At 38.8% G+C, this 10469-nt stretch overlaps 1 pseudogene; it reads right to left on the reverse strand.

Moving 5' to 3' along the window:
• Positions 1 to 9127: 9127 nt before the first annotated feature.
• Positions 9128 to 9953, reverse strand: LOC129010688 (large ribosomal subunit protein eL8-like; annotated as a pseudogene).
• Positions 9954 to 10469: the final 516 nt, after the last annotated feature.

Below are 10469 nucleotides of genomic sequence, written 5' to 3' on the forward strand. Positions count from 1 at the left end.
CCAGAATATTAGCATTTGTTTACAAAATGTCCTTGTTCTGTTCCAGGGGACCCAATCTGGGATCCCCCTTTGCATTTAGCTGTCATGTCCTCTTAATTTTCTATCTGTGGCTGTTTCTTTGTCTTTCAAGACCTTGGCACTTTTAAGAGTACTGACCATTTATTTTGTGGAAGGTCTGTTAGTTTGAGCTTTTCTGATGTTTTCTCAAGATTTGTTTGAGGTTATGCATTTTTTTGCAAGAATATCAGAGAAGTGATGTTGTATCCTTCAAAGTGCATCCTATTAAGAGGCACATGATGCTCATATGTCTTATCACATCACCAATGATACTAACTTTGATCTCATACCTGAGATGTCTGCCAGGTTTCTCCACTGGAAAATTATTTTTTTGATCTGGGCTCATTGAAACATCTCAGGGAAGATATGTTGACAGTATGATAATCTTTTTTCTCATCATACTTTCATCCACTAATTGTAATATTTGTCAATTATTTCTTGTCTATAACAATTATTACTGGGATGTTCACCTAATAGTGATTTTCTATTTCCATCATACCTTCTATATTTATTAATTGGTATACTCTTATTCGAAGAAATAGCTACCCTTTCTCCCTCATTTATTTATTTCTTCCATGATTTATTTATATTAGTATGGGCTCATGGATATTAATTTGTTTTATTGGTTATAAGGCATTAGAAAAGAATAAGAAAGCAAAGAAGGAGGGAAAAGGAGAGTGAAGAAAGACAATGCTAGTCTTTCCTCAGAATATTACTAATATGGTCCAAAGGTCATACTAGTAATATTGTAAACTCAGAAAACTATTCATGAAAAGTATTGTACTATGATAAAATATGTTAGAATTTTAGAAAGAACATAAAACTATGGTAAGTTTTTAAATAGTACTTACATATTTTGGTTATTCAATATTAAAATATAAAGATAGAAATTTTATTTTTGTAGGACATAAAAAGAACTATTAACTCAAACCTTAAGCTGTTGCCAAAACTAATGCATTACCTTCCCAGGAAATGCCTGACTCCAGCCTGTCCTATCCTTAATTCATCCCACACATTAGCATCTGTATACCAGAAGAACTATCAAGTTATCTGTGAATTCTTTTTCTATCATCAAGATTTTGGAAATATTTATCTGAGTATTTGGTTTTAAAAAAAACGATTTAGTGACTGTATAAAATCGAAATACTAGCAGTGTTGTTGCACTCCAGCCTGGGTGACAGAGCGAGACTCTGTCTCAAAAAAAACAAAATACTAGTAGTGTTGTTAGTAGTGAAAAATCCACACGAGTCTGCAGCGACCTCAATTCTTGTCTCCTTGGAAGAAAGAATTCAACCGAGGGGTATAAGGCAGAGTGAGAAACCAAGGCAAGTTTTAGAGCAGGAGTGAAAGTTTATTAAAAAGTTTCAGAGCAGGGCCAGGTGCAGTGGCTCACGCCTGTAATCCTAGCACTTTGGGAGGCCAGGGTGGGTGAATTGCCCGAGCTCAGGAGTTCAAGATCAGCCTGGGCAACATGGTGAAACCCTGTTTCTACTAAAATACAAAAAAAAAAAAAAGTTTCAGAGCAGGAATAAAAATAAAGTACACTTGGAAGAGGGCCAAACCAGTGACTTGAGAGATTCATGTGAATAGTCTGACCATTGACTTGGGGTTTTATACATTGGTATTCTTTCGGGTTCTTCCCTCATCTGTTCTCCCTGATTCTTTTTTTGGAGTGGCTGTCCACATGTGCAGTGGGCTGCCAACTCTTGGGAGGGGCCACATGCACAGTGTGCTTACTGACGTTGTGCACATGCTCATTGAGGCGTTTTTCCCTTACCAGTTGAGTGTTCCTATAAGGTCATATGCTAGTTAAACTCTGCCATTTTGCCTCTTAGTGTGTATGCATGAGGTCACTCACCCACCTCCTGAGATCTTATCGGGAAGCTGTGGATTACCAGTTTCAGTTGTTTCTGTCTGTTGGGAGACTGCCTTTCCCTGTTGCTGGCTGCAACCAATTATTATTTTAGAGGCAGTTTAACCACCACCTGACCATCACCTGATGGTCGCCTGACATTCCTGGTGGGGCGGGTGGTGCTCTCTCCTGCCTTGCTCATGTCTGCTTGATTACCTACTATAATGGTGTCATTGCTATATACACACGCATTTCCCTAAAACACTTCCACAAATATCCATTCCTTACTACTCCTACTAACTTGATAAGGAATCCATAGAATAGTGTAGTTTCAAAATTGAAACGAAAGTATAGTTTGCAAGGCTGGGCGCAGTGGCTCACGCCTGTAATCCCAGCACTTTGGGAGGCCGAGGCGGGCGGATCACAAGGTCAGAAGTTTGAGACCAGCCTGACTAACATGGTGAAACCCCATCTCTAAAAAAAAAAAAAAGTATAGTTTAAGTATAGTTTGCTACCTATGTTTCTAAGACACTGTATTTGCCATCTCCATACCTGAAATTTCCATGCTATTTTCACAGTTTCCCTATCCTCGTAACAGTTTGAGCCTCCTGTTTAAACTTACCCCTACTTGGATCACTTTCATAATTCTTGTTCTTTATTAAATTCATGTCTCCTCAATGTATTATTTTTTTCTGTCCTACTTGGCAGTAAAGTCCACTCACTTGACTATAACCTCTAGCAAAGTATGGATTCCACATCCTGTTTTCTACTTCATGTCCAGTGCTTACCATAAAGCAGCAGCACAAAGAGGATGCTCGATAACTGTTTACTGAACAAAAGGATGAATAAATGGCAACATCTTCAAGCCCAAACATTAACTAACATGAATATTAGTTAAGGAAACACTAGCTACTCTTGGAACACAGTTTTATCAATTAAGTGGCAGCACGTTTTACTGCACATCCAGGGTATGTAGACGTGCCCATAGGTTTTATTTTGTTCCTGCTTATTTTAAACCTGTGAAGCAGTTCAGAGTAACATACAAAAAAAAAGGCAAGTTTCACCATACCAAATATCTATCATATTCTGGAGTGACATATTAGACTCAGAAAAATCTAAATATAAATAAATATAATATAAATAAAATTCTAAATTTATAAATAAAATTCTATGGATTTACATAGAAGAGTATGCAAACATGTGAACCATGATGCATTATTATTTTTTATTGCTTGTCACAGCTTCTTATACTCCTCATTAATGCATATTTGATGTTTTTATTTGGCAACATCATGCATCAATAATGATATTCTCTAATTATTTTAATTTCCTAGTTAATCTAAACACCTAATTATTTTGTTTTGTTTTTACTGGTGGGTGGGTGGAGTGCTTTAAAAATGTCATGTCTTGACAGGCTGGGGCCTCCCACCTCCCACCTGGGACTCTAAGCCTGAGATAGAGGCCAAGGCCCGGATGGCAGTGCCCAGGCCCTGTACATGAGGTCTCTGGTGCTATCTCTAGAATGTGGCATGCATCAGACACTGAAGGAGATGGACTTTGAGAGGGAAATCCACTTGGTAACCATGAAGAAGAATGGTTACAATGTTCCTTACTCTCCCAGCCACAATGGGTACTACACTATGTGCCGTTCTTGCTGGAAAGTAGAGCCAAGTTACTGGTATTCCCAAATCCACAAAGTGCTACTTACTGGTATTCCCAAATCCACAAAGTGCTACTGCCTACACCAGGTACACTATGAGAAAGCTTTTGCTTTCTCATAGGCTTAACTTCAAGGGGGAAGATGATGACAAATTCTCCAGACTGCACAATGTTGCTTTGAAGGGTCAAGAAGACCTTTGTTCTCTCCTTTGAAACTCAGACCAGTCCTAAGGCTGTCTGAGTTGGAAAGGCACGAGCAACATGTGACCTGATGCCCTGTAATAGTAACTGTTACGGACTAAATGTTTGTGTCTCCCCCACCTCCCCAATTAATATGTTGAAGTCCTAACACCCAGTGTGATAGTATGAAGGGACAGGGTCCTTGGGAGATAATTAGGGTTAGATGAGGTCATGAGGTTGAGGCCCTCATGATGGGATTATTGCCTTTGTAAAAAGCGACACTAGAGAGCTTGCTCTCCCTCTCTCTGTCTCTGTCTCCCTGCACATGCACAAAAAGGTATGTAAGGACATAGTGAGATGGTGGCCATTTGCAAGGCAGAAAGCAAGCCCTCACCAGGAAATGAATAGGCCAGCACTTTGATCTTGCATTTTCCAGCCTCCATAATAATGAGAAACAAATTTCCATTGTTTAAAACACCCAATCTAAGGTATTTGCTATGGCAGCCCAAGCAGACTAAAACAGATTTAGGTACCAAAAAGTGGGGTACCACTGTAACAAATATCTAAACATATTTATGCAAGTGGCTTTGGAACTGCGTACTGGGTAGAGGCTGGAAGGGTTTTGAGGCACATATTAGAAATATGGGCATTAGTGATTCTTTTGAGGTCTAAGATGGAAGTGAATAACCTGTTATCAGAACTAGAGGAGAGGCAATCCTTGTTATAAAGTGACAAACACTTGACTAAATTGTGTACTAGTGTTTTGTGGAAGGTAGAACTTGCTTGCAATGAAACTAGGTATTTAGCTAAGGAGATATATAAGCAAAGTGTTGAACGAGTGGCTTAGTTCTTCCGGATTGCTTATAGTAAAACGTGAATGGAGAGAGAGGAATTAAAGAAGGAATTGTTACACACAAAAAAACCCAAAACTTGAAGATTTAGGAAGTTCTCAGCTGACCATATTGCAAAAATAAGAGAGCATATTCTGAAAAGCACACCAGAGGTGTTGCTAGACTGTCACTTGTTAAAGAGTTTATGGAATTATACAACGAGAAACACTGCAAGTTTGAGCTGAAGGGGATTGAGATGGGATGAAATAAAGGAAGGCTTTTAGATCTCTTGGATTTGATAGGATGGGATGATAGTGCCATTTGGCTGAGAACATGCACTGTTCATTAAGAGGCAACAATGACCCTGAAGGTGATTAAGAAGGTGATCAAGGCCACCACCTTAGTTTTAACCAGCCAAACAGCCTCTGCCTGAAGCTGTTGGGGTGGGACCCTGACCTGGAACCAAGGAGCAATGCAGCCACCACAGTGTATCCAGAGAGCAGAACATCAAGCAAAAGAGGATTATCCTCAAGCCTTAAGGTCTAATGAAATTGGCCTTACCAGGACTTGGATTTGCTTGGGACCTGTCACTCCTTTCTTTCTTCTGAAATGACCCTTTTTGAATGGAAATGTTTATCTTATGCCTGTTCTACCATGGTATTTTGAAAGCATGTAACTTTTTTGATTTTACAGGTTCACAGCTGGAGATGAATTTTGCCTCACTATATATCATACATCCAGTTTCACCCATATTTTATTTAGATGATATTTAGATGAGACTTTGAACTTTAGACTTTAGAGTTGATGCTGGAATTAGTTAAATCTTTTGAGGCTACTGGGATGGAATGAATGTATTTTGCATGGAAGAAAGACATGTATTTTGGGGGACCAAGGATGGAATTTAGGGACTGAATATTTGTGCCCCCCCCCCAGATTCACATGTTAATGCCCTAACCCCCAATATGATAATATTTCAAGATGGGGCCCTTGGGAGATAATTAGCGTTAGATGAGGTCATGAGTATGTGGCCCTCATAATGAGATTAGTGCCCTTATAAAAAAAAGGAAGAAAGACCAGCTCTCTCTCTCTCTCTCACTCTCCCTCTCTGATGATAGAAAATATCATCAGGATATTAAAATATCCCTATCTTTTAGAAACAGGTCAGAGGGGAAACCAGAGAGCAGATTTGAGGGGTGAGGACTGCAAGTGCTAAAGCTTGAACAGATTATCAAACTCCAAATTATTCATGTGATGATGCCTACTCATTTGGGAGGGAAAGAGGGAGATCCCTCCCTCCATACACAAAAATTAATTTTTAGGGTATAAAATACCCACATATAAAAACCAAAACTATGCAAGTGTTAGAAGTAAATACAAAATATATGATACAAATCAAAAGTTTTATAAAAGAAAAGCTTGACAAGTTGAGTACATAAAAGTTTTAAACTGCTACAAAAAAAGACAACTTGAACAAAGTTAAAAATAAGTGACAAAGCAAAAGATTGCTATATATGTATTACAAAGGATTCACATCCAAAATATGTTTTGTTTTGTTTTGTTTTTGAGACAGACTCTCACTCTGTAGTCCAGTCTAGAGTGCAGTGGTGCAATCATGGCTCACTGCAGTCTCCACCTCACCGGCTCAAGGGATCCTCCAACCTCAGCCTCCTGAGTAACTAGGACCACGCATCCAGCCAATATTTAAATTTTCTGTAGAGAAGGGGTCTCCCTATATTGCTCAGGCTTGTCTTGAATTCCTGGGCTCAAGCGATCCTCTCACCTTGGCCTCCCAGAGTACTGGGATTACAGATGTAAACTACCGCACCCAGTCCCAGAATATGTTATAAAGCTCCTACAAATCAAAATGAAGAGACCAAAAAAAGTTTACAGAATGAGCAAAAGATATGGGCTGACCATTCACAGAAGAGATCATACCAAACAACAACACAAAATGGTGCTCACCTTAGTAGTAATTAGGAAAATGCAAAATAAGGCAAAAAGTCAATGGCATTTTTGACTCTTTAGATTGTTACTAATAACGGCTTTCTGATAGAATCACAAATGTTGGCAACGCTTGACACTTCTCAGTGTTTTCCGTATATTAACTCATTTAATCCTCACAGTAACCCTATGATTAGGTGCTATATTGTCATCCACATTTTAAATATATTAACTCATTTAATCCTCACAGTAACCCTATGATTAGGTGCTATATTGTCATCCACATTTTACAGTTGAACTGAGGCACAATATGGTTTAGTAACTTATATTGAGGTCTCACAGCTAATAAGTGGCTCGAGAGTCAATGCTCTAACCATTTCATTACATTGTGTATCAACTGGTAGCAACCTTTCTGGATGATAATTTGGCTGTAATAAAAACTTTTAAGTAAATACACACTCAGACACATGAACTGTCAATTCTTAAGAATTGACAGTTCTGCTCTCTGGAATCAGAGGACTTAGGTTGGAGTATGAATCCACCTAATTACTGCCAAGTGCAAACAAGTCACTTCACTTCTCTGAGTTTCAGAATTTTTATAGTATTTATTTTTACAGATTTAGTGAGTACAAGTACAGGTTTGTTACTTAGATATTTGCATAATAATTTTCATTTTAAAATGAAAATTCTATATGGTTGCATTGTGAAAATTAAGAGATTATATATTAGAAACACTTTGCAAATCAAAAACACTTTAAGACATTCTCTCATCTTACTGAATTTTTGTACTTTAAGAAAGCACTGGTGCTTGAGTTTTTGAATTTACTGAATAAAAATATTTCAGTGGAAAGCTAGTAGTCTTTCTGAATTTTTTTTTTTTTTTTGAGACAAAGTCTTGCTCTGTTATGGAGGCTGGAGTGCAGTGGTGTGATCTCAGCTCACTGCAACCTCTGCCTCCCTGGTTCAAGTAATTCTCCTGCCTTAGCCTCCAGAGTAGCTAGGATTACAGGCATGCGCTGCCACGCCCAGCTAATTTGTTTTGTTTTGTTTTGTTGCATTTTTAGTAGAAATGGGATTTCACCATGTTAGCCAGGCTGCTCTTGAACTCCTGACCTCAAATGATCTGCCCACCTTGGCCTCCCAAAGTGCTGGGATTACAGGCGTAAGCCACTGCGCCCAGCCAGTCTTTCTTAATTTGATGAGCCTGTAATTTAAAAAAATTAAAAAATCAGTTTTGGAGTTGGTCATCAGCATTTTCAGGATGAAATACTAGACTAAGAATTCAGCAGGCACTGGGAGTGGCAGATGACAAAGAAATAGGACTCATAGTGCTTTCCCTTCCGAGTTTACCATTTCCTTGTGGTTACACAACATGCACACAGGCAAGAGCTTAACACTTACAAAATAGTAGAGATGCTGTGGGGGTTCAGTGCGAACAAAACACATACAGCAAAGTCCTTGAAAGCAGAAGGCTTTTGGTGTCCAATAAGACCTAATTCATAATCCTGGCTTCTTCAGTTTCATAAACTAGAAATTACACTACCTACCAGGAGGGATTATCCTCAAAATCAAATTAGTGTAAATAAAATGGTTAACACATACAGTGTCTGCCATAAAGTTAAGAGCTTCTGCTATTATTGGCTGCAAAGAGAAGTCAGAGAGAAGAGTGAGCACAGTTCAGAACATCAGGCAGTAATTTAGTAAAGTGTAGTGTGAGAAAACATTTTCTAAAAGAAATATGTTTCACACAGGCCTTAAAAGAGAAAAAGAAGAAATGACGTTTTCCAAAATACTTGCTTTTAGCATGGGAGTCTTTATATGCTGGGACAAATTAATCCGAGAGTGTGGTAACCACACCAGTAGCCAAAATTTAAAAAGAATAGGATTTTTGATAATGAATATAGGAAAAGTAAGTTGCACTGTTTCAGCTATCAATTTATATCTACATACCAGTGCATAATGTTATAAAATTCATCACACTTTCAAAAAAGAATGATAACCTCTCTGATTTAAAAAAAAATCAGATTTTCACAGAAAAGGCAACATGGATGCTTTCTACTATTAAATTGAAGTATTTTCTATCTAGAGGTAAAGCAGCAAGCAGAACTTCAGAGCAACTTAAATTCAAAGTTGCCTTTTAAAAAAAACTAATTGACTTTATTTTTTGAGCAATTTTAGGTTTACAGAAAAATTGGAAAGGACCAAGTTCCCATATACCCCCTCAACGTTCTAGTTCCTCCTATTATTAATACCTTTCATTAGTGGTACATTTGTTACAACTGATAAAGCAATATTAATACATTATTTTTAACTTAAGTCCATAATTTACATTAGTGTTAATTCTTTGTATTGTACAGGCATACATCATTTTTTGTACTTTGCTTTATTGTGCTTCACAGATACTGCATTTTTTACAAATTGAGGGTTTCTGGCCACCCTGTGTCAAGCAAGTCTATTGGAACCATTTTTCCAATAGCATGTGCTCACTTCATGTCTCTGTGTCAGGTTTTGGTAATTCTTCCAATATTTTAAAGCTTTTTCATTATTTTTTTTGAGAGTTTGTATTATTTTAATTATTTTCACATACAGAAAACTCAACAGCATACATTTAATCCAGTTTGGTGGCAAGTTCTTTAGCCTTTGCCTTTTCTAGCATGGCAATGTGAACCACAGATTTGGGACCCAGCACATTGCCTTCCCCGCGATGGTGACTCTCATCATATTTGTCATTGTAATTGGTCCTGATAGCTTCCACCAGCTGAGCCAAAGCTCCTTTGTCTTCCGAGTTAATATGTGTGAAGGCGACAGTGGTGCAGGTCTTCCCATGGACTAAACATCCAAGTCTTGCCTTCCACTTGATAATGCAGTCAGGGACCCCCAGAAGACAACCAGCTCAATGGGATCCAAGTCGTTGGCAGTCACCACCAGCTGAACCTTCTTGTTCTCCACCAAGGTAGTGATGGTCTTAACTCCTGCTCAAAGGACAGGTGGTCTCTTAGTGGGGACGTCCCCTTTGCCGCAGCTTTCTTCTTAGCCTGGGCCAACAGCCTCTGTTTTTTCTCTTGCTTTGCCTCTGGTCTGTACCCATGGGCTAGCTTAAGCTGTTGTGTAGCTGTTTGGCAGTCCAAGGACTGGGTGAACTGGTTAATCACAGGAGGCACTTTTAGTGGGTTATAGAGGATAGCACTTTGCCACCGCAAACTGATACAGCCGGGCCATTTGACAAAGGGGGTGAGGTCCCTTTTAGGCTGGATGTCCTGTCCAATGCCTTTTAGGCTGGATGTCCTGTCCAAAGATTCACACCTTTCTCGGCCTCCTGCTTCTTCCCAACAGCAGGGTCTGGAGCCACCTTCCTCCCCTTGGCCATCTTTCATTCCGGCATCTTGAGCACTGGAAGGAGTCATTATTATTATGTGTGTTACAGCAATCTGTGATCAGTGATCTTTGATGTTATTATTGTTGTTTGGGGGCTGCCACAAACCACATCAATATAAGACTGCAGATTCAATCGGTAAATGTGTGTTCTGACAGTTCCACTGACTGGTCATTCCACCATGTCTGTCCCTCTCTTCAGACCTCGCTATTCCCTGAGACACAACAATATTGAAATTAGCCCAGTTGATAACCCTAAAATGGCTTCTAAGCATTCAAGTGAAAGAATGAGTCACATATCTCTCATTTTAAATCAAGAGCTAAAAATGCTTAAGTTTAGTGAGGAAGGCATGTTAGAAGCGAAGACAGGCCAAATGTTAAGCCTCCTGCACCAAATGGTTAGCCAAGTTATTAATGCAAAGAAAAAGTTCCTGAAGGAAATTGAAAGCACTACTCCAGTGAACACACAAATAGAAAGTGAAACAGTCTTATTGCTTCATATAAGCCTTATTGCTTATATAGAGAAAGTTTTAATGGTCTGGCTAAAAAATCAAACCAGCCGTAACACTATCTTAAGC

Source organism: Pongo pygmaeus, chromosome 10, assembly GCF_028885625.2.
Source record: "Pongo pygmaeus isolate AG05252 chromosome 10, NHGRI_mPonPyg2-v2.0_pri, whole genome shotgun sequence".
Taxonomy (NCBI): Eukaryota; Metazoa; Chordata; class Mammalia; order Primates; family Hominidae; genus Pongo; species Pongo pygmaeus.